Source organism: Pseudonaja textilis, chromosome 7 (assembly GCF_049901715.1).
Source record: "Pseudonaja textilis isolate UNSWEBS1 chromosome 7, rPseTex1.2, whole genome shotgun sequence".
NCBI classification, from domain to species: Eukaryota; Metazoa; Chordata; class Lepidosauria; order Squamata; family Elapidae; genus Pseudonaja; species Pseudonaja textilis.
This window is the reverse complement of record NC_141996.1, coordinates 60,945,510-60,971,744: the sequence shown is the minus strand read 5'-3', so window position 1 is coordinate 60,971,744 and position 26,235 is coordinate 60,945,510. Positions and strand designations below refer to the sequence as shown.

General features: G+C 37.9%; 1 protein-coding gene across 2 annotated transcripts in view; it reads right to left on the bottom strand.

The window, feature by feature from the left end:
* Window positions 1-26,235, bottom strand: part of DSCAM (DS cell adhesion molecule) — a 420,440-nt gene that overhangs the window by 116,717 nt on the left and 277,488 nt on the right. The window lies entirely within an intron of this gene.

Genomic DNA, 26,235 nt, shown 5'->3' with positions numbered 1-26,235 from the left:
AAATAAAAATAATACACATTACTAGTTGGATACAAATATGCAATGGAAAAAAGGAACACATTGCTGGATAGGATGTCTCAATAGTTCACTTTATTTGTATCTAATTACATCAGATATGTTATCCTTTCGTCTTAGACTTCACCGCCCTTGTGCCCTCTTGATATGTTAGGATTACATTTATGGAATATTAGAGACAAAGTGAGATACTGGTTAAAGTGTTGGATTAGGAGTGGAGAGATACAGGTTCCAGTAAATGATCAGGCACACCATCTCACTGGGTAATTTTGAATCCTTCACAACTTACCTTAAGGGGATTGTAGGAGGAATTAGAAGAAGGTAATACTATGTATTGTATCTTAACTTGCACTCCTGAAGAAAAGGCGGGATATTAAATACTGTTGAAAACTAGAGTTCCAACTCATTTGAAGATCACAGGCACAGGGCTCTTTTAGGCACATTTAAGGAATTCAACACACCCACTTAGTGAAAGAATGTATCACACCTCTTTTAAATGAATTTCTCTAATTGCTGTTTTAAAATGCTAATATTTGATGACATAACCTTTATGCATGTTAGCACTACTGTAGCCTGTCTATGACAACATAGTACTTCCCACTGGAATGATTTCTGAAGTATAGCAAACTGATTTTCAAGCTGGCAAGAGTGAAAGCTATGGCTCTCTTCTTGATATCATAGCAAAAGCAAACAAACTTGAAAAGATTTTCAGTGAAAAATAAAATGCTTGTTTAACGTTGTTAACAGGAATTTGGAATAGCTTTATTTTACCATGCTGCCATAAAGTAAATGGTTTTGTTCTATTAACATTTTTTAAAACCCTGAATTTATTTACAATAAAGAGATAATTGAGAATAAATGTATTACTACCTTTATTAGTGTTATAAATTATTTCATACTGCTTGAAGCTGGACACAATTAAGTGATATCAATTTTAGTAGTGCCTTTATGGACACAATCTTCCCTTCAGCTTCCATCAAAGCTGAAAGCATAGTCTTGGCAAACATAATCTAGCTACACATAACTCTAAGCATAATGCAGCACTGAAGATCTCCATGGTACAGCTATAAAGGGATCTGCATTTGACTACATCACTGAGAAGTGTTCAGGGGCCCTAAATTATAGATCTTATACTTCTGTGCATCGCTGTAAATGTGCTATGGGTGCTCGAATGCATGAAAAAGTAATGGAATAATAAGGAGGAGCTTAACAACCCTCTTCCCTTATAAATATTGCTCTGTTTGGAGTACATTTGAAGCTCTGGAGAAAGCAAAACTAAAGCTGAACAGGCTCTTCTGATTCTCAAATGCCATTTGAACATTGTTTGATTCATTTCTGCTTTCTCCCACTTTTTGGAACAACATTCTACATACACAGCTATCATCTACTTTTCAGATTTTGTTCTAAATGAAACTCTAGAAGGTTATTTTAAATAATTGACATTATTTTTCATATAATTTTCTTTGGAAAGTGATGCTCTATATTTTGAGCAACGCAAATTGCAATGCTGAATTATCTTTGACATTCCCTCATTTAAAATAAGGCAATCACCAAGGCATTCAAGTTTCCTTATAGTATACAAATGTTTTAAAAAGGACACACTCCTCTTCAGAGGCAGTTTTATAACACCCAGATAACAAAGAAATTATTTCCCTTTTTGACTGCAATAGATGAAGCAACTGAAGGTCCTGTTTAAAGAATCTGTAGACTTACACAATCTGGATAACATGGATTGAAACTCCTAGAGTTCATATCTATTATAAGAATGCCATAATATCATGTGGAAAGTCTAAGAGTTGTACACTCAACCTAACTGGAGGTCAACAGATTCAGAATTAATCTATCAAAGCATATTTGTACGCTTTGTCTGTCTTTCCTTCATGTGAATTTTTAAACAAGTTACTGTGTTTGTGTTAATCGCTTGGTGGAATTGTGCTCTAAATGTTGACAGTTTCACCTCCCTGATACCATAATTAATTAAGAAAATGAAATCTGCTTTTTTTCACCATTATGGAAGTGAATGAGGGAGTTGCAGGGGAGGTTATCCTTCACAAAAGGACATTAATGTTCTCAAATCATAGACTGCAGATTATTTCCATACCTCAAAATCCTAAAAACATAGTTCTAAGCTACACTAATGTGGGATCACCAGATATCAGAATAAGAATCAGGTAGGGCAAAGTTGGCCAAACTTTATATAACTGGAAACCTTCTTTTTTTGGGGGGGGAGGGAGGTCTGGGGGCAGGTCATACCATTCTTGTGACACCCCCCCACACACATATCAAACATAATTTTTCACTCTTCAATTAAACATATGGGTTGCAACATAGCTTTTAAAAGCTATGGACTTCATAGCTTTTCATGAATTAACTACATATCTAAAAATAGAACACTGGATAATGTGGTCACACTCATATGCCATAATGAAAAAGCAATATAGTACCTTTCATCAAACTGATGAAAGGACTATTTAAATGCAGTACCAATGGTTCAATAAAATATATTTTATTTCAAAGAGTCAATTCAAAATATTTCTTCTTTGAAAATACCAAGTGTTACAATATAATACAAGGTGTTTGCAAGGCTTTGGCAGCGGCAGGGATTCGCGATACCGTGCGATCCCTGCTGCGCTCGCTGCCAAGGTGCCCCTGATCCATTTGGATTTGGGGGATATAGCTGCCCTGTAGAGGCAGCTGAAGACAGGGGGGATCCGGATAGGGGTTTGGGGGTGTCGCAGACCCCCTCCCCAGCCGGCAAAACTCCCTTTTCCCAAGGCAGAGGAGCAGTGGTCAGTAATGGCCGCCACAAAGAAACCTGCACTGGACAAGATTGTGCAGGAGGAAAAAAGTTGGAAGAGTCATGAAAGTGGTTTTTGACCAGAATAAAGTAAGAGAAAGTACCCTGGAATTTGAAAGTTGCCAAAGATAAATTGTTTCCAGAGAGAGTTACAAGCGGCGAATGGAATTCTAAAAGGGAAAGTTTTTTCTTTCTTTCTTTTCACTCTCCTTCCTAACGTGACAGCGGATGGAACTATAAGAGAAATCAGAAAACCTGCATTGGAGGTAATTAAATGCTGAAGGGACAAGGATTTCTGAACATTTAAAAAAAACCTTTTTTGCTGTGAGTGGGAAGGGAGAGGAAAAAAAAATTGGAGCAGAATTTGAAAATAAGGAGAAGATTGCCTAGAATTTCAAAGAGTTATTAAACATTAATAAGACTTCTAAAAGACATATTTTAAATGGAACTTTGTGACTAAATACTAACCCCAGAAAGAGAAAGTTAAGAAGGAGAAAGTACTTAAAAGAAACAGCTTATTTGGATTGCTTGGTGATTTTGGAACTTCTGAGAACTATCTTTGATTAAAAGCCCTTGGGTGGTTGTTTGGAAAAACTTTTTCTCTCTATAATGGCATCACTTGTGGATGGATTGAAACTTGAATGCCAAAAATATAAAAAAGAACAAGAAGGGAAGGATTCTCTTGGCACTCTTTTTCAATTTTTAGAAATGGCGGTTTGTACTTATGAAAAGCTGACTGCGCAACTGGATGACTGGGATAAAGAAGAAGCCATTTTTGATGAACAAGTGACTTTAGTTGGGGAAGGAAAGGAGAAAGAGGAAAAGGAAAAGGGGACTTTAAGATCTGGAAAAACAACCAAAAAAGAGAAGAATAAGGTGAAAAATGGATACTATGTTAGAAAACAACAGAAAGGAGGAAAGCAGAAGAACAAAAGGGAGGTGGGGAGACAAGGGGGTAAAGAGGGCAAGGAGAAGAATAAGCAAGGGAGAAAGGAAGGGATGAGAAGCCTCAATGGTGGGGAGCAAGATGCAAAGAAACGAAAGTCTTTTAGAGATAATGGGTAAACTTTATTGAAAAAGGGATTCTGGAAAGGTACATAAGATTGTATTTTTATGTTTGTACTTAGAAATAATCTTAGAAAATTGGAAACAATATGTAATTTAAAATGTGATAAAATATTTAGTGTAACTTAGTGAAATTTATGTCAAGAAAAAGAAAGCAATGAAATAAATGGCAGAATTGGAGTAGGAGAAGGGGGAACATTTCAACGAAACAATGATTTAAAATATGTGATGTGGGGCGGGGAAATAACTATGGAAAGCATAGTGTTCCCATAAAGGCATGATATTTAATTGAAATGGGTAAAGTGTTTAAGATATATATTAATATTAATGATTAGATTGTGTTATCCCAGTGAAATTTTTTGTGAAGAAAAAGAAGGCAATGAACTAAATGAGAGATTTGAAGTAGGAGAAGGGGGAACATTCTAATGAAATGATGATTTAAAATATGTGATGTGGGTGGGGAAATAACTATGGAAAATAGGTGTTCCCATAAAAGTATGATATTTAATTGAAAAGTAATGTGTTAAGTGTTTAAGATATAAATGAATATTAATATTAACGAATAGATTTGTATTGGCATTGATAATATTGTATAATTTTAGAATGTACCAAACAGAATCCCAATGTAAGCTATGTATTTTATATTAAGTATTATAAATGTAGGGGAAAGAGATAAAGGTGTCATACTCCAATTAGTGTACAGGAGAAGTTTTGTTTAAAGAAGAAAGATAAATGGATAGCTGGAAACAGAAAAGACAAAGACTAATAAATATTATGATTTGAATTGAGATGAGATAAATAAAATAAAACTAAGAAAATTTAAAAGAGATGAGAAGTTATATAGAAAATTGAAAATGGTAATAAGATATGGAATGGTATACAAAATGAATATGAATTTGAATTTGTGTCTGTACGAAGAGTTGTAACCCGGGACTAAGCAACTTTCAGAAAAGATGTTACATTGCTACCTTTGAACTGTTGAAATGAAAAGTATGGGCAAAGCTTTCACTGCCAGTGCTTCACTATAAATAATACCTTGCAACCTATAGTATGCAGCTACTGCTGAATCTATAGGATGACTAGGGTAGAACCCTGCTGCACTTCATCACTATTCAGTACAACACATTTTCCTAGTCAACCTGACTTTGAATAATGACATTTCTAATTAGCCTAAACATTTCCTCGGCTATTACTCTTGCCAAATAAGTGAGATACTACCCAAAATATACGGAATGCAGCAATGTTGAATTGAGGACTTATTAATTTTTCAAGACATACTGGTATACATATGCACACATTTGGATTACTTCATTACACAGAAAACACATGACCATTTTTGATAAAGGGGTTGGAAAGAATTCCAAAAACCAGATTGTATTTTTTCCTCTACTTTGTTTTTGATAATGCAGAGGAATGATGAGGGAAAACCTCCTTTGGACAAGAAACTTTCCATCCAGCACAAAGTATCACACTTAATAATGATGTATATTGTTATCATTGCTTCTACTGATAAATTCTGAAGTCCAAGATACCCAAAAGCAATACTATACTTTGCTTTCTTCTGCCATAACATGTTCACCAATTAACATATTGCATTTTAGTTATTCTTTGTACTTCTCTGCATTTCTCACAATAGTTTTTGATGTAAAATCTTGAACTGTGCAGTTTTCCTGTCTTCAATAGTGATTCCAAAAATTCCTCCAATAGGATTTCACCCGGTTTTCTATTTTGTTAATAGTTGATTACTGATGCCTTCATTCATAGATTTTGTACATGTATGTGCGGACATGCCAACTGTTATGACTCAGGGTTTGCACGCAAGCAAAATGTGTAAGGCGGAAGCTTGATAACATTTATTCAACCACTGTGCCCCACCATCCCCACAATGCAGCAAGTCCCGATCTGTTCTCCAAAGTCTCTGCCCACAGGTTACCCCTACAGCCCAGGAACAAGGCTCAAACCTATGCGCCTGCACATGCTTCGTGCAACTTCCCTTCAGTAAAAGTCAAAGGTGGTATTCAGACCAGTTCTGGAGAACCAGTGGCGGAAATTTTGAGTAGTTCGGAGAACCGGCAAATACCACCTCTGGCTGGCCCCGCCCCCATCTATTCTCTGCCTCTCGAGTCCCAGCTGATCGGATGGGACTTCTTTTGTTGCCTTACACAGGAGAACGGAGCTGGAAAACAGGTTAGTGGGGTGGGAAGGGAATGAGGATTTTGCAATAACCTTCCCCCAGGAGTGGGGTGGGAATGGAGATTTTATAGTATCCTTCCCCTGCCATGCACACCAAGCCATACCCACCAAGCTACACCACGCCTACCAAACCACACCCACAGAACCAGTTGTAAAAAAATTTGAATCCCACCACTGGTGAAAGTCCACAGAAGCAGCACCGCTCCGGGGGCAAGACAAGACCTCACTTTTTTTAAAAATAAAGTTTTATTTGGGTTTTCACACATACAAAATACAAGTAAAACATCTTTTTTGAAAATAGCATGGTCCCGGGTTGAACTTCTTTATACAGACACAAAACTCAATTTCATGCTCCTTTTTGTGTTCTATTCCATATCTTATACTATTCTACATTTTCTATATAGTTTTTCCCCTCTTTAAATTTTCTCAATTTTATTTTGATTATCTCATCTCAATTCAAATAATTATATTTATACTTTTGTCTGTTCTGTTTCAATTTCATATTATCTTTTCTCATTAAACAAATTTTCTCCTGTAATTACTAATTGGAGCATGACACCTTTATATCTTTTAATTACATCCATTCAACTCTTATTTAAACTTCAATATATACCTTAAGGTTATGACCTTCAATATAATACATAATACATAACTTCCAATCGAATTCTGCTTGGTAGATTCTTATAATACACACCATATTCTAAAAAAAAAAAAGACTATAAATATATGTAATTATAAACCCTCATTCCATTCCAATTCAGTTCTATCATTAATAATCATTAAAATCTTAACATCTTTAACACTTCTTTTCAATTAAATATCATACTTCCTTAAAAACACATATAATCTCCATAATAAATTTTTCCCTTATTTCTCTTCACGTTTTGTAAATCATTAAATATTCATTTTGTTACATTTATTGACAAGAATTCCACTGAATTACAATAGCTATTTTATCAAACATTTTAATCATACATTGTTTCATATTTTCTAAAATTATTTCTTATGTACCTTTGCAGAATCCCTTTTTCCATTAAGTTTTCACCCATTATCTCTAAATAGGCCCTGTTTCTCTATATTTTGTTTCTGTCCTTTATAACTTCTTTTCCTTTCTTTCTTCCCTCTCATCTTCTCCCTCCCCCTTTTGCCCCCTTGTCTCTCTACTTCTAATTCTCTCTTCTGCATTTCCCTCTTCTGTTGCTTTCTGATTTTATACTTATTTTTCACTCTATTTTTTTTGGGGGGGGGGTGTTATTTTTCCCAATCTTAAACTTTCCATTCTCTTTCCCCACTTTCCTTCCCCCCGCCACCTGATTACTTGTTCATTAGAGATGGCTTCTTCTTTGTCACAATCTTCTTGTTCTGCAGGCATTTTTTGTTGTTTCTCATAGTTCCAAATCTCCATTTCTAAGAACTGACATACAAAGCCAAAAGAACCTCTCCCTTCTTGTGAATGTTCTTTGTACTTTTTAAGTTCCATTTTCAGTTCTCCTAAAAGTGGAGCCATTTTAAACAGTTAAACATTTTATTTTCAGCATTAAATGCCTATTAATGTCAAAGTGGATTTTTTTTCCAATTTCTTGCTTAAGTCTCTTAGCTGTCAGTATAGGAAAAGGAGAAAAAAAAACCAGATCTTTTCCCGTTTCTCTCTCCTTCGCAGCTTAAAAATCTTAGGGAACAATGTTTTTTTTTTTTTTAATAGTTTCAATTCCAGGGTACTTTATTTGTTGCTTTTGCTGTTTGACCAGGTCAACCAAAACTTTCTCTTATCTTCCTCTTGCACATTCTTTTCCGGTTGAGTTCTTCTTTGTGGTGGCCATTTCTGACCACTGCTACAACCGCCTTTGGGGAAGGGAGTAATGGCTAGCTGAGGAGGAGAGATGCAGCTCTCCTCAACCCTGCAGGCAGTCTCCCTCCTCTTCACCACCTCTACAGGGTGGCTTAGCCCCAAAACCAGCCGTCTTGGGGCGCTCCAGTGGCAAGCATGGATCGAAGCCTCACAGAAACAAGGCTTCGGTCTGTTGCCAAAGAAGCTCAAACCGAAAGTCCAGGACCTCACATTTGGTAAAGTTCCCAATGAATGTCAAAACAAAGGATCAAACCATATTCCACACAAGCAAGGATTCGGGAGCAAAGTTCTTCTCGGAGCCATGGAGCATGTTGCCATGAAATGCAACACTTGTTCCTGACAAAAACCCCTCCCCACGGCATCTCCTTAAATGCTACTCTATAGGTGACCCTTGGGAGGAGGGGCAGCATCAGGGGTTAAATTCATTTTTTTCCCTACCGGCTGTGGGTGTGGCTTGGTAGTCATGTGACTGGGTGGGTGGGCGTGGCCAAGTTGACATCACTTGGCCTCTCTCTCATTTTTCATCTCATCTCTCTCTTTCTCCTCTCTCCTCTCTCATTTCTCTCTTCTCATCTCTCTCTGTCTCCCTTTCTCTCTCTCTTTCTCTCTCTGACACTTTTTTGGGGGGGGAGGAAGCAAAGGTTTTGTGCTAAATGGCAACCACCACTAGACCGGAGAGGGGAGGGGGTGAGGAGAGTCTCTGGCAGGAGGAGGAGAAGCAGTGCCTCCCACATCTCTCCCCCTCCTCACCTGTACACACCAGGTAGTCACGGGGCTGGAAGAAAGTCACGATGGGCAGCGGTCCCTCCACCACCTTCTCCATTGCCCAAGTTCCTGGCAGTTGAATCAGTAAGGCTAAGCAGGCACGAGCGGTCCTAATGGGCCGGCTCTCCCTGGTTACCGTGGAAACTGTCGGCTGGGCTCCCTTTGCATGACGCAAAGCACTCGCCATCTATCTGGCACCCACCAAGAGTCCTCCTTCCTGCTAAATGTGCGAGCACTTCTGGTGAGGAGGCAGAGAAACACAGTGGGGAGGAGGCTTGGCAGGTGCCAGAGGGGCAGCGAGTGCTTTGTGGCTCTTGAGGGGTGGGTGGGAGATCACACCCTTCCTTCACAGGCCAGGGAACACCTGGGAAGGGCTCTGATGCTGTGATCTCCTGCATGCATATCAGTCCACCCACTGCCAGTATCACCCCTGTTGCCGACATAGGCGCGACTGGGACGGTGTGGGCAGGGCCAACCACGAGTGCTTGTTCCGTTCAGTGTACCGAACCCAATTGTCCCTACCACCTCACAGAAGGTGGTGGGAGATGGTTGAATTTCATCCCTGGGCAGCACAACCTCCTCTCAAGTAGTTAGGTTGCCCTGCACTGACTCTGCCTCCTCTCCATTCTCCACTCTTGGGGATCAAGAGGGGGAAGCATCTGCTTGTCTCTGGATCTCTGCCCCTCCTCTGCTCTGTTGCCTGCCCTTTTCATCTCTTCCCCCTTTCCTCGGTCAGCCTGCGCCCTCTCTTCTTCTCTGCCTGCTCTTCTGAAGCCCAAGGGATCTGGGATAGGGATGGTATGCAGCAGGTTCTAACCAGTTTTGGAAAACTGGTAGCAGAAATTTTGCGTAGTTTGGAGAACTGGGAAATACTGGTCCCATCCCCATCTATTCTCTGCCTCCCGAGTCCCAGCCGATTGGCTGGGTCTTGTTTTGTTGCCCTGCACAGGAGAACGGAGCTGGAAAGCAGGTTAATGGGGTGGGGAGGGAATGGGATTTTGCAGTAACCTTCCCCCAGGAGTGAGGAGGGAATTGAGATTTTACAAGATCCCTCCCCTGCCATGCCACCAAGCCATGCCCCCAATCCATGCCCACAGAACTGGCAGTAAAATGTTTTGAATCCCGCCACTGGTCTGCCTCATCCTCATCCCCAGGTCATTCCTCATGAGCCATAGGGACTGTGCCCTCCCCGTCTGTTGGCCCAAACTCCATCTTTTCCTCCTCCTTGGACCCAGGCTCTGATGGGGCCATGACACCAACACTGTTAACACTTTTCAATTCACTTGCTTCTTCTGATGTTAACCTCTCTTTCAGAGAACAGTGATAATTTAAGCATCTTCCTTAGGAAGTAGTTGTATGTTTTTTTAAGGAACAATAAGGCCCATAAAGTACATATATTTCATATCTGCTTTTTTTTTTTAAACAGAATTAAATTGAAGCACTGAAGTTCACTCAGGTTATTATAATTGAAATATCTCCTTTAAATTGTATTACTATTATTACCACTACCATTACCACTATTACTATATTAAAGGAGTTTCATAATTTCAAAACAGGAGGGAATATATTTTTTTCTCCTTGGATTTTGCTTATTGGCTTGTCCCAGTTGCAAAACTTCAATTTGCTATATGCTTGACAGCAACATGGAGTCTACAGTTGCATGGGCAATTAATTTCATTAGTTATCAAAATACTGGTTACATTAAGCCCAAGCAAATAAATGGATGTTTGCTTATGGAAAGTATGGCACTGTTTACTTTGAATGAATGTAAAAACTATAAGAGGATTATTTGCTTTTCTTGCCTGGCAAAGTCTACTTGGAAGTGTAAGTGAAGTGAAAACAGTAGAAATTTGGCAATCTGATTCACTGACCAGATTTAAAGAAAGCATGAAATGAAATGAATAGCCTTCAGTTATGAATGCTTTACACAAATGAAGAATTTAAGCTTGAATGCTGATTGCAGTTAAGAATTTTGAATGTTGGAAATGATTTTTGTAACAATAGCTGGTTTATTATTGAATTGATCCACACTGAACATAAAGACAAGGGTATGTGATATCCAATTTAATGCATTCAGAGACAAACATATATGGAATTGTTTTAGTGATATCAGAGGCATGCTGATTAGTGAAATGAATCCATGCAATTTATTGTAAGTAAATAATGCTGTGTTATTGGCTTAAGATACAAGCAAATTGCAGCACGTGATAAAAAGATGCAATAAGGGCCAATGAGGAACATGCATACATACAATGAGAGACATGGATCTGAATATTAAAGTATCAAAGATTAAAGTAATTGTGTTTCATAAAACGAATAATTACAAGCTACAAACAGTGAAAAATTGGGACAAGAGGATGAATTTGTGTTTCTTTGTAAAATGTTTACTGAAGATGATAAAATAGATGGATAATTGTTAACATGCAGAAATTATGATAGAAGAGTATTGGGTATGAACAGTTGCAAAGAATATTAAAGGGGTCAATATTAAAGGGGGGGGGATGACATTGCCATAGGTGTATACTATAGGCCAGGGGTCCCCAAACTTGGCAACTTTAATTCTGGGAGTTGAAGTCCACAAGTCTTAAAGTTGTCAAGTTTGAAGACCTCTGCTATAGGCCATCCAACCAAACAGAGGTAATAGAGGAACTTTTTGCTTATAAGTTAACTAAGGTATGTAGGAAGCACATCACAATAGTAATGGGGGATTTTAACTACCCTGACATCGACTGGGAGACAAACTCTTCACAGAGTGGAAGTTCAAACAGGTTCCTGACAACCTAGCAGACATCTTTGCTTTCCAAAAAGTCGAGAAGGGAACAAGGGGATCAGCCGTATTGGCCTTAATTCTCACTAACAGAGATGAAATAATAGAAGGTGTTGAAGTACAGGAACTTTAAGGGGGAGTGATCATGCAATATTGGAATTCAATATTATGCAAGACAAGCAATAGAACAAAGTCAAACTAGAGACTTGGACTTTAGGGAGAGATAATTTCAATAAATGTGGAGAGAGCTTTGGAAGGATTCCATTGATGAGAATCCTCAAGGGGAAAACAACCAAGAAGCTTGGGAAATTTTGAATAGTGAGATTATAAAAGCCCAGTCTAGCACAATATCAATGAAGAAGAAAAATAACAGTTCTCAAAAGAACCAGTATGGCTGTATAAAGAACTCTCTGACAAATTGAAAGACAAAAAGGACAAGTATAAAAAATGGAAAGGGGCACACAACTAAGGTAGAATATCAGCAAATAGCCTGAGCCTGCAAAGACGAAGTGAGGAAAGTTAAGGCTCATAATGAACAAAGGCTTGCATCAAAAGTAACCCTAACAAAAAATACTTCTTCCGACATGTAAAAAACAAGAAAAAAGGAAAGGAAACAATTTGTCCATTGCTGGGAGAAATTGACAAGAAGGTGACAACCAACAGGGAGAAAGCAGAACTACTTAACTCATTTTTTGCATCTGTCTTTACACAAAGGTAAAAAACAGTCCAACCTATCAAAAACAGCACCATAAAAAAGAGATTAGGAACACAAGTTAAAATAGGGAAGAAAATAGTAAGTGAACACCTGTCTACCCTAAATGAATTCAAATTACCAGGACCAGATGGATTACACCCCAGGTTTTGAAGGAACTGGCAGACCATCTTCAAAAAAGGGGGAAAAATAGACCCAGGATACTACAGATCTATCAGCCTGACCTCAATATCATGGAAAATTCTGGAAAAGATAATCAAGCAATGAATCAGCAAATACCTAGAAACAAACAAAATAATACCCAAAAGCCAACATGGATTTGTCAAAAACAGATCACGCCAGACTAATCTTATTGCATTCTTTGACAAAGTGACAAAATTGGTGGAATGCTGTTGATATAATTTACTTGGACTCAGTAAGGCAATTGATAAAGTAGAACATAACCTACTATTTGATAAAATAGAAAAATGTGGGTTACAGCATCACCACCAGATGGATTCGTAACTGGCTGACCATCTACACTCAAGGTGTAGTCCTCAATGGAACTGCATCAACATGGAGGGAAGTACCCAAGGCTCTGTTTTAGGCCCAGTACTCTTCACCATCTTCATCAATGACTTGGACAAGGGGATAGATGGGAACTCATCAAATCTACAGACAACACCAAGCTGGCAGGAATAGCCAACACTCCAGAAGATAGGCTTAAGATACAGAAGGATCTTGACAGACTTGAACAGTGGGTGCTATCTAACAAAATGAAATTCAGTGGTGAAAAAAGTAATTTAGGCAAGAAAAACAAAATGCACAGGTACAGTATATATGGTACCTTGCTCAATAGTAGTAACTGTGAGAGGGATCTTGGAGTCCTAGTGGACAATCATTTAAATATGAGCCAGCAGTGTGCTGCAGCTGCCATAAAACCCAACACAGTTCTAAGCTGCATAAACAGAGGGATAGAATCAAGATCACGTGCAGTGTTAATACCACTCTATAATGCCTTGCTAAGGCCACACTTGGAATACTGCATCCGATTTTGGTCGCCACAATGTAAAAAAGATGTTGAGACCCTAGAAAGATTGCAGAGAAGAGCAATAAAAGATTATTAGGGAACTGGAGGCTAAAACATAAAAAGAATGTTTGCTGGAACTGGGTATGTCTTGTCTGGTGAAAAGAAGAACTAGGGGTGACATGATAGCAGTGTTCCAATATCTCAGGGGCTGCCACAAAGAAGAATGAGTCAAACTATTCTCCAAAGCACCTGAGGGGAGGACAAAAAGCAATGGGTGGAAACTAATCAAGGAGAGAAGCAACCTAGAACTAAGGAGAAATTTCCTGACAGAACAAATAATCACTGGAGTGATTTGCATTCAGGGTTGTGAATGCAGAAACACTGGAAATTTTAAAGAAGAGATTGGATAGTCATTTGTCTGAAGTGGTGTAGGGTTTCCTGCCTAAGCAGGGGGTTGGACTAGAAGACCTCCAAGGTCCCTTCCAACTCTATATTCTAATAAATCTTTGTCAAATGAAACAAAAATGGCTATATATAAAAGTATGCTTCTACCCACTTTATTATATGGAACTGATTGCTGATTATGTTGTAACTAAGTCAGTCAGTCAGTAAGTGAATAAATGAATGAACAAACAAATAAATAACATTTGGCGTGGATCATGGGTGTAGCAAAGCAAGAAGAGTTACAATGCAACTATTTCCTCTCCTATTGATTCCTATCTTTCTCGTCCAGCCATTATTTTGTGGGTTTTTTTCTCCTTTTCAAAAACACTTTTCATTCCTATCCTCGGTTATTTCTGCATAGGAGAGCAAGGATTTAGCATTTTTAGCATTTTCATATATGTGTAGTGCACATTCTCTAATGTTTAAATTGCTAATTAAAACGTAGATCTTCATTTGGCACTGTTCTTGTCTTTTGCCAAATGAATCCAATTACTTAATGATGGACATCCCTATCACTCCTTTAGCTTCATGAATGATGGATATAAAGGAAATAATCTACTAAGCATGGCTTTATGGAAAATTCCATTAGGCAGAAAAAACAGGAAAATTTAAATGGATTGAAGCTGTGCTCTGAAAATGAGTGGGATCTCGGATAGGTGTCCTGGACCAAGGTAATGACATAGACTTTATAGATTTGACATTTACAGGTACATTGTCTCAATCTTTAACCTAAAAACTAGTGTGCTGTAGAAGAGCTCGGAAGGCCACATTCAAGGATTAATGGAAAGGAAATTCATAAGGCCTTGAAGCTGTTGCTCATGACTCTTTAACAAAAACATGTTTTGCAGTAAAATACAAAAAGTTGCATAAAGGATACCATTAATTCTTACCAAGGAACTACAATTGAATAAAGATCTAGGATATGCTAAAACATCATTTCTGTTGATTCCTTGATGTGAGAGATACTGTATATAATACTGTCTGCCTAAACTTGGGTTTTTCGTGCTTCTAAGCTTGAATAAGAATGACAACAGCTGAAAATCTTGGCAGCTCTGCCAGAGCATTCTGAAGTGATTGGATGTGTCATGATAAAGGCTGTGAACATTTAGAGTTCATATCATATTCAGTTAGAAGCAATTTCAGGTCATATTAGAAGAAAAGCAGGCAATTTATTTTATGTGACAACAATGCATTCTAATCAAAGGATATATTCAAAATAAAGTCTAGGTGGTGTTTTTTTTTTTTTGCCGAATTCACAATAGGTAAGGAATTTCCTTTCTTAGTTCTTTTTCTTTTGCAAGAGCCCTTTTCATGTTAGTACATTACAAGCTACACTCTTCAAATAAGACACCAATAAATCCCACTGCTGCTTAGATTTCCCATTCTGTCTCTAAAGTCTTTGACAGAGCTGTGAAATAAATGCAATTTGATTCTGCATTGTGATGGGAGCACAGTTTCCCTTTTTGCTTAAGTGAGCGCCCAGTAACCAATAAAAAGAAAACGCTATGAGGAAGACTGACAACTATGTTCCCTGCAGCAAATCTGCAGTCAGTGCTTAAAGACATTCATCAAAGATGTTGCTAATTCAAGAGAGAGAAAAATCCTGTTCACTGATTTTTCTCTAAAAACCAAGATTTGCTCACAGAAGTAATTACTTTATTAACTCAATGGATACAAAGATAGACCACAGTTAGACTTCATCTTTAGATATGAAATCATTCACCAAGTCAGTGCGGGGAGGGAGAAAGTAGATTAAAAACCGGATGGACAGAACCAGGTGAACTTTTAATGTGAAGATAGAAGATACGAGAATCAGAGTTGGAAGGATCCTCACAAGTCTTCAAGTTTAACTAACCCACTGCCCAAGGCAGGAGTCTTATACCATACCAGTCAAATGGCAGATCAGTCTATTTTTGAAAATTAATTAATTAATTAATTAATTAATTAATTAATTAATTAATTAATTTATTTATTTATATTTTGATTTGTCAATTGCTTACAATAGGTATAAGCATATACATAGTTATGAATACATGAAATGGGTACGTATAAGAAAAATAAAAGAAATAATAGGACAGGGATGGTAGGCACATTGGTGCGCTTATGCACACCCCCTACAGGCCTCTTAGGAAAGGATGAGGTCAATAGTAGACAGTCTAAGGTTAAAGTTTTTGGGGTTTGGGGAAGAAACCACAGTCAGGTAGAGTATTCCAGACATTGACCACTCTGTTGCTGAAGTCGTATTTCCTGCAGTCAAGTTTGGTGCGGTTAACCTTGAGTTTGTATCTATTGTGTGCTCCTATGTTGTTATGGTTGAAGCTGAAGTATTCCTTGAAAGGTAGGACATTGCAATGTATGATTTTATATACCATACTTAAATCAGACTGAAGACGGCGCAATTCAAGGTTTTCTAGGTCTAGAATTTCAAGTCTGGTGGCATAAGGTATTCTACAACGAGTAGAGGAGTGGAAAACTCTTCTTGTGAAATATTTCTGGACTTTCTCAACTGTGCTAATACGATATATGTAATGTGGGTTCCAGACTGATGAGCTGTATTCGAGTATTGGTCTAGCAAATGTTTTATATGCTCTAGTTAGTTGTGTGATATTACCAGAGAAAAAGCTACGTAGGTTAACAACTCTTAATGCCTTTTTGGTTATGTTGTTACAGTGGGCTCTAGCACTTAGATCATTAGAGATGAGTATTCCAAGGTACTTTACAGAGCTTGGATCATCAACAAGGTCTTGACTATTCTGCTTGTATTTTATCTTCTGATTTTTTTTTTGCCAATATGTAAGACAGAACATTTATTTGTTGAGATTTGAAGTTGCCATTTGTTTGACCATTCTGATGGTCAAAGATCTTTTTGAAGGGTAGCAGTATTGTCTGTGGTATTGAACAGCTTTACATCATCAGCAAAGAGAATGCAGTTGCTCTTAATATGATCACAGAGGTCATTTATGTAGAGTATGAAGAGAGTTGGTCCTAGAACACTGCCTTGGGGGACACCACTGTTGACAGGTACAGAATTTGATAGGACTCTCCGAATTTTGACCATTTGTTGTCTGTTTGACAGGAATGCTTCTATCCAGTTATGCAGTTGTCCAGAGATACCATAAGATTTTAGTTTTAGGAATAGTTTGTCATGTACTTTGTCTTCTATACTACCAAGCTGCTGAAGCATTGCTTCGACCATCTTACTTCTGTGTAAACTAAGTCATTCCAATTCAGCTTCTGCTTCTTGAAGAAACACTTTGAATATTCATTGTTTCAGTTCATTACTGTGAGAAAAGCTCACACTGACAACACATGATCATATTTTAAAACTTTATAAAAGAAATCTTGAAGATGAATAATGTATTGGTGTTCAGTTGGGACTTCCGGTTTGTCGGCTTCGGTGACAGCAGGGATTTGCCTTCTCTGCGATCCCTGCTGTGCTAGTCGCCTTGGTGCCTCCGATCCTGACAGATTTGGAGGCTAAGGCTGCCCTGTTGGGGCAGCTGAAGAAAGGGGGGATCCGGACAGGGGGTGTGGGCTATCGCAACACCCCCCCAGCCGGCAATAACCCCCTTCTCTCAAGACGGTGAAGCGGCGGTCTTTATGGCCGCCATAAAGAAGCCGGCAACTGGATAAAGAATGCGCAGGAGGAAGAAGGAGTTTTAAAACGAAAGTCTTTTCTTGGTCGAACTGGGACCTTAATGACATATTTAACACCTGGGAAAGTATTGGCTTGGAAGCTATAATGTTCCCAATTGATGTTTTCAGCTGCGAAGAAAAGTGACGAAAAGGGGAAGTTACTCTCCCTCCCTTATGGAATTAACAAATGGACAAGGGAAACCAGCCTTTTGATAGAAGGTAAAACCTAAACTCCTTTGTTATAAGTGGGAAGGGAGAGGCTTGGGAAAACAAATTTTTACTCTAAGACTTTGCTGGAGGAGATGCCTTGAAGATAAAGAGAATAGAAATTAATTCTAAGAAAGACTTAAAGCACAGATTGGATGTTTTTTCTTTCCCTAATTTGACTTCATCCCTAGAAGAGAAATTGTAAAAAGAAGAAGCTTGTACTCTGCCTGGACTGTTTGATGACTGTGGGACTTTGGGACTTTTGGGAACTGTTTTAAGTTTGGAAATAACTGATTGGTTTAATAATAAGAAGAGGATACAGAAAGAGAAGAAGAAACAGTTTAAAATGGCTCTATCTCTTGATGAACTTAAAAAACAATATTTAAAAATAAAGAAAGAAGGCAAAGATGTTATGGGAGAAGCCCTTTGTTTCCTAGATATGGCGCTTGTCATGTGTCAGCAAATTAAACAACAGCTGGAAGAAGCCGAGGAAGAAGAAGCCATTTTTAATGAACTAAACAGTGTGACTAAGAAAGAAAGGAGAAAGAGAGGAGCGAAAAGGAAGGACTTAAGAAATAAAAAATGTTTATGAAAGAGAAAAAGAAGATGCAAAAACAACAGAATGCTAGAAAGCAAAAGGAAAGAGGAATGCAACAGAAAGGGGAAATCAAGAAGGCAGAGGTTTGGAGAGGAGGGGGTAAAAAGTTTAGGCGGGCTAACAAGGAAAGGGAAAAGGGGGAAAAAAGTTACAAAGGTATAAAACAAGATAGAGAAAAGGAAATTTTTTTTAGGGATAATGGGTAATATAAGGGATTTTTTTTTTTTAAAAAAAAGGGGGATTCTGCAAAGTACACATGAGTATTGCAATAGTGGTATTTGTATTATAAGTAGATAATCAGAACCTTTTAAGATCTAATAAAAGACTAAAATATCAAGGTATAACTTTAAAAGGTTTCATAATGAATGATATTAAGTTTTAATAAAATACTAAAGGGAATGTTTAAAATATTAGTTTAAATATAGAGTTTAATGGACTAATGTGTTGACTGTTATGGATTTATTATTATAGTATTGGTTTCTGAAATAGTAGAATGTACTAAGCAGAATCTGGTTGGGATTTAGGTGTTATTTTAAATTTTAATTCAGGGGAATGATAGAAAGGCATCATACTCCGATTAGTGATTCCAGGGGAAACTATTCTTTTTTAAATTGGAAATGAGACAGATGTAAATGGAGAAATGGACAAAAGATATAAAAATATTTTTCTTTAAAGCAAGATTAAATATATAAAACAGAATTAAGATGAGGCAAAAGTGGAGAGGAGTTATATAATAGATATAGAATGGTAAATAAGAAGGGTAATGGTATATAAGAAGAGCATGAATTCAATTGAAGTCCATACAAAAAGATGTAATCTGGGGCCAAGTTACTTTCTAGAAGAAAGTTTTATGTTTTTATGTTTATGTCTTATGTGTGTGTGTTTAATTAAGAATTAAATAATAAAATCTCGGAGGAAGACTAGATGAGAATAATTATAAACAAGCCAGAGGAAAATATAAATGTGATGACTGAATACCAGATAAATTAGAAAGGAAATATGATTGAATAATGATTAAAGAGAAACAATGTGGAATTTGGTAAAGGGAATTTACGTGTTTATATGGAAATGGGATAAATTATAAGTACGTGATATAAAGCAATATGTTACCTGCCTTGTAAAGATCTACAATGGAAAGAGGTTTTATGTTTTTAATGTTTAATGATGTTTTGTTTTGTTTGTGTGTTTGTTTGTTTGTTTGTAAAATCAATAAAACTTGTTTTTTTTTTAAAAAAAAAGATTTTAGTTTTAGGAGTAGTTTGTCATGTACCACTGAATCAAAGGCTTTACAGAAGTCTATGTAGATTGTGTCTATTGTTTTTCCCTGATCGAGTTGTGTAGTCCATATGTTTTTGCAGTGTAAGAGTTGCAGATTACAGGATAGTTTTTTTCTGAAACCAAATTGTTTATTGGAGAGTAGGTTGTGTGTCTCTAAGTGGAGGATAATGGATTGGTTAATCATTGATTCCATGACTTTACAGGTGATGCAGCATAAGGAGATTGGTCTGTAATTTTCAACTAGTCTGGGGTCTCCCTTTTTGAAGATGGGGATGATCGTGGCTTGTGACCACAGGTTAGGCAAGGAGCTGGTCCTAAAGATTTTTCAAAGCTTATGCTTAGAGGTTCTGCTATGGCAGTGGATAGCTTTTTTAAGAAGCAGGCACATATTCCATCCAGTCCAATAGATAGAGATGGTTTTAGATTGCGTAGTGCTTTTTCAACATTGTCTTCTGTAAAATCAATATGTATTAGATCATTGTAGTTTTCTGTGGTTTGGCTAGGAAATACTGGGCATGATCCATTGCTGTTTACAAATACTGAGGCAAAGAATGTGTTAAAGATATTGGCTTTAATGGTGTCATCGTTGCAGTCTTTACCATTAGATCCTATCAGGGGTGGGATGGACCTTGAGTCTTTTAATTTGTTGTTTCCAAAATTGTAAAAAGAAGTTGGAATTGGTGCGTGTAATTGGTGTTCCTCTTGTTTGATGTGATAATTGGTGCATTCAGTCTTTATCTGGTAGGATAAATTTTTGTATTGGCTTTTGAACTTGGCAACATGACCAGATTCGTTTTTCTGCCAGAGTGATCTCTTTTTGGATTGAAGTTTCCTTATAGTTATGGGTAATCTGTTTTTTTTGGCGGGGGAGTTGTTGTTGGTACATATAGTTTGATGACTCTTTTGACTTCAAGTAAAAATATGTTGTAATGGTCTTCAACAGTATTGCAATTTCTATTGAATAGAAATTGCCAATCAAGGGATGAGAGATCTTTGTCTATAAAATCATAGTTGCCTTTTTTAAAGTTATAATTGGGGATTACATCATTGTGATGATTTTTGTGTGGGCGTATGTTGAGACAAAAGTCAATCATATTGTGGTCACTGTTGGAAAATGGTTCTTTAGTTTGTATTCCGTAAATTAAATTAAAACTATTGCAGAAGATGAGATCGAGGCAGTTGTTAAGTCTAGTATTGTTGGTTACTAGTTGTCCCAGTCCCAGATTTGTAAAGCATTGTAGAAGGTTGCGTATATGGGTTCAGTTGTACATTCGCTTAGGGTCCAGTTAATATGAGGTAGATTGAAGTCACCAAGAAAGATAAAAGTGTGGGCAGGATGTTGCCCATGTTAGTAGTGAATTTAGCTTGTTTACATGTTCGATGTCATAATCAGGTGCTCTGTAATATAGTAAGAATCAAAATGTGATATTTAAGGATAGTTCACAGATGATGGTCTCAGGAAGAGCAAGTTCCTGGGTAACTTGGATGTTTTTTAGATGTAAGGACTTTTTATAGAAGATAGCAACATCACCTCCTCTACGAATTTCACTATCTGATCAGTAAACATGATAGTCTCTTACTGTGGTAATGGAGTCAGGGAGAGATGTGTTAAGCCATGTTTCACAGACAAATATGGTGTCGAATTTAGCCATATTTAGTAAGAGAAGAAATTCAGATATTTTATTCACAAGGCTTCTTGCATTGAGTAGCTTGTATTTAAGGCCAGCAGTAGTTGGAATTGAGGTAGTTAGGGGTGTGTGTGCCTAGTCTTGGGTGATGGTGGATTGGTTGAGGTAGGGTTGTGGTTGAAGGTTAAAGCTGAGTTGTGGGTTGTATGACTTACTTTTGATACAGTCAGCACAGTAGTCAATGTACAGGTCCTTCTCTCCATTGTCTAGACGTTTTTTGAGTTCAGTGTGGAGTACACGGGAGCGGGCACGTTGCTGTATGGTTAGGTCATGGCGAGAAGGGAGGTTCTTATGGTTGGTGTGGCTTTTGGCAAGTGAATTTGTAGTATAAATGAATTTACGTTTGCTTGATTCATTTTTGCAAATGACCCTGCAGAAGTGTGGGGCCACAGAGCCGTCTCTGTTTTTGAGCTCTCGGACAATGCAGGAAATGTCAAGTATTTCATCAGGGGAGATGGTTGATGCTTGATAATCACTGATGATGTTTCGGACAGTTGTGATGTCATCATTGTCAATGATGTCCTCTAGACCAAATAAGATGGCATTTGGACATTTCTGTTCATGCTCAACAGCTTCTCTGATGAGGATTGGGATATCATTATTTGTCCGATTTATGTTTTTTGTGGATTGGGTTGTGGATTGGGTTGTGGTTGTTGGGTAGAGATGTGGTTTGTAGCTATTGGATGTTCAGGTTTTTGTGTTGTGTCTTTTTTTTTAAGGTTGGATAATCTTTCTTTTAAAGCGTCCAGGGATGCTACTGTGGTGGCAAGGGATGTTATTCGTGTTTCTATGGTATTAACTCTTTCAAACAGATTCAGTTTGGGTCTGCATGATTTGCAGAGATATGGAAACTCATTGGATGATTCTAGGTATTGAATCATTTGCTTGAGTAATCCCAAGCAGTCATGATGAGCGTATTTGTTACACAGAGAACATTTGATGGAATTTTCATTATCCTTTAGAGTTTTATAGCATTTAAGAGTCCTGTGGTTCATTGGTGGGGATTACTTCTCCTTAGGTTGTGGTTTGGCATTGGATTTTTTTCTTGGCATGGTAGGTTTGTGATGGTACATTGATTAAATTACTTAACGAAACAATTTTGGGTAATCAATATAGCCAATATCACACCAATCAATCAATTGCAATAATCTCTCTAGTCATATAATTTTGTTAAGCAACAATCAGCCTAATCAATTAATTACACTAATCGCTAATCAATTAATTACACTAATCATTAATCACGCTGTTTAATTAAATTCACTAAATCACTAATTTTACTAATCAATTAAATTACATGAATCTTGATCTTTTAAACTAATCAGTAATCACACCATTTGCACTAAACACTCTAATCACACTATTCAATTAAAACAAATCAATTAAACCATCAATAAATTATTTTATAGAAATTGATTATCTAATCACTGATATAGGTAATGAGGTAGAAAAGTTGTAAGTTTTGAGGTAATGAATTAGTGTTTGATTAAAGTAATGAAGTAGTATTGAGAGTCTGCAAGGAAAGGGTTAATTATTTTACTAGCAGCTGCAATTTATTGGGTGGGAGGAATTTATTGCTCTGATGGCTGCTGCTATTACTCTGTAAACAATAAGCTGTAACAAGATGTTAAAAAGCACGCTGGATTATTGAAAGAGAGCAAAACTTGCTGAATTAAAACACTTCAAGTACAATCAATATGTCTCTGAATAAGATTGTTTTCCAATAGTTTCCCAAAATTCTTCAATTTGAGTAGTAGTAAAAATACAGTCCAGAAATTTGGGTTAACCAATCCAATTTATCCTTTACTTTTAAAGTTACTTCTAGCTGCAATATCTTTTTTTTTTTTACTAAATCTGACAGTCACTCCAGATCATTAATCGCAGCTAATTTCCTCCTTTGAGTCCCACTTTCCAAGGAAAATTCCACTGCAGAAACTGGAGTGATTCTTACCAAGACTAAGCATGCTGTTACAAGATCTTTCCTTTCATTTTCACTTCTGTCTCAGCTGCCTTCCTGGCTTCGATTCAGCCATGCTGGAGGTTCTCCTTTTAATTCAGATGGAGGGGTTTTCTTCGGGTCAGTTGAGGAGATTCTACTCTCCTTGCGACCACAGAAGCATCCCTCTGTCTTTACCACCCATCCAGGGTGACTTTTGGCGCCTAAGAGCCTCAGGGCTTGAAGAAATCAGCGGGACTTCACGGAGCTGCCGCTCATCCACACCACTTCGTTGCTTCACCGGAAGTTCATCTTCAATTTCAATTTCCAGTGATGGAACACCCACAATCCCAGGGGGAAAGCTATTCTACTTATTGAGTTCTCTCTTTGATAAGCTTTCACCCATTATTTCTTGGCCTGTCCTCTGGTGCCCTAGAGAATAAGACAATCCCCTCTTCGTGGTAGCCCCTCAAGAGCTGGAAGATAGCAATCATGTCCCTCCTAATCCTTCTCTTTGATGGGTTAATACCTAGGTCCCTCAACTGTTACTAATATGATTTAGCCTCCAGACCTTTATCATCTTTGTTGCTCTTTTCTGCACACTTTCCAATGTCTCACATGTTTTTTGTATTATGGGACCAGACTGGATGCAATATTCCAAGTGTGGTATCACCAGTGTGGTGTAAAGCAGTGCTATCACTTTCTTCTTGTCCTGACCTCAATACTCTTTTTATATGAAAAGCATTTGCTTAAAAAACACAAAGGGCTCTCTTTGCAAAATGATATCTAAAAACTCTTTGATACACAAAAGGCTGCAAAGGAGGGGGTCTGCCAATTCCTTCCAATTCTCACAACCCAAGATGCTCTCAAACCTGCCCTGGAGATTGAGGATTTACCACAAACCTATAAGAATTGCATGGGAAATGGGAATCAAAAAATAATAATCTCCTTTGTTATTCTGTGGGTAGAAGTTTTCTTTTGTTCTTCAGCCTTCAGAGGGGTAACATTATGTATATATGGAACATTTATTAAAAATTACTGTTGCCAGTCTGAATTTCCTCTGTGGCAAACCTGAAAAATTTGGAGTACAGTTGGTCACTTTCCGTCTCTAAGACAACGCATCTCTAAGACAGTCTGTGGAGGATGCAAAATTAGGATTATTTTTCAACCAATGCAGTTCTGCTGTTGCTTTCAAAGCAGCAAATAAAGAGAAAAACTTGAAAAAGAAACTCTGCTGTTGCTCATGCTAACCATGAAACTGTCTCCATTCAGTGAAACAGCATAATGTTTCCGCCTGTCAACAGTTTGGAGAAGATATGCATACAACTCTAGTCTCAATTAATGTTATTCCCCACAGCTCATGTGTAGTAAATGGAATAAAAGACACTCCAGAAGATGGCCGACCATATTACACACCCAGGGAGACATCTCTGAAATATTTTTCCCTGGGGTGTACCTTTAAACTGGCATCCCATCAGCTTTTATAACCCACCCAGCCAGGGTGTGTTGAAGAACTTTCCCTTGGAACCTTCCAATACAGCTCTAAGCCAGCAAACTGCTTCTGGGGTTGAAATGCAAAGCTATCTGCATACCAAAGCTGGGAGGGGACAGTCTGCAATCTGTTCGGGGTTGTTCTACATAAGAGGTACTACAAACAAAATCAGTAAGATACTACACAGGCATCACATCAAGACTGCCTTCAGAACAGACAGAAAAATAGCAGCCATCCTAAGAAACCCCAAAGATAAAATTGACCTGGAAAACCAAGGCATATATGAAGTCCTCTGTGCATTATGCCCTGCCACATACATTGGACCTAATAGAAGAATAAGTACCCACCTGGATGAACACAAAAATGCAGTAAAAAAGCTGGAACACACTTCCTCACTAGTCCAACACATGAAAGACACAGGTCATAGCATCAACTTCAATGGCACCAAAACTCTAGCCACTATAGAAAACCCCAGCCACAGAATTATCAGAGAAGCCATAGAGATTGAAAAAAGACCTGAAAGCATGAACAGAAGAGATGATTCCACCAGACTGTCAATTATTTGGAAGCCTGCACTCACAAACAAAAAAAATCTCCACACCACAGGTCAGCCAAACACCTGGGCACAAACAGACCCCCCCGATACCTCCAGCTCAAGCACACCCCAACCAGGCACCCAGATGAAACTTCCTAATAAATGATAGCCGTCCATTTACTCAGAGCCAAGCTGAACTAAAAGCCTCTAATACAGGAACACAATGTTGCCAGCCAATCAAGACAAAAAAAGCCACAAAACAGACAGAAGATATTAGAAACACCAATCAAGCAGAACACAGCAAACTCCAAGACCAATAAACACAGACCAAGACTCCCAACCAATCAGGATGAAGAAAAAACCATTCTGGCACAGCAGTAGGCTAGCCCCATATTTAAAACTGAAACGGCTGTGAAAGTCTTACTCACAGACGAACACAATACAGAAGCCTGATGATGGCAATACAGAAGCCTGATGATGAGATTCTGCCGAAACATTGCTACAACTTTAAAAGCACAACTATAATGACGTGGGAAAATACCCAAACAAAGCTGAATACCATCCATCCATCCATCCATCCATCCATCCATCCATCCATCCATCCATAATACTTAAGTAATTTTTAAAGTAGGCAAAAGATATTGTAAATGTATTTGAGAGTACCTGTATCAAGAGAAATGTATAGAAAATGATGTACCAGTTTAAAGAAAAACTGTATGTTAAAAAGGATGTTTATAAAAGAAAAAATATTATTCTATAAGGGCAGTTTAGAGGGAGGGAATCTAAACATAATATTGAAATTCAAAACTTGTATGTTAAGAAGTCAAAGAAGGAAAGGAAAGTCGAACCGGTCGAACCGTTGCACCCTCCACCCCACCACGAACTCCCTTGCGTGGAAACCATAGAGAAGCCCATAGAGAAGTGGAAGTTGCAGTTTTCTGGAGAGAAGCATTCTTTCTGATACTAAAGTGGAATGCAGCTCTTGTGTAGAAACAGTGGACAGAAAAACCAGCTCCTCCCCCCCCCCCGAATACAGTTTACCAGGCATTTGCTTGAAGGGGCCCACCATGAGCAACGGGAAATGGAAGAAGAGGGAGCGTCCTCTTTCAGCTACACAGTCCATATGTAACCCTACCAAACAACTTAAAATGGATGACTTTTTAAATGATATTCAGTCAACGGTCCTAAGTAATAAATTATCATCCTCACTTATTAGCCTTTCTAACAGATACGATCCACCGGAATGGGACTT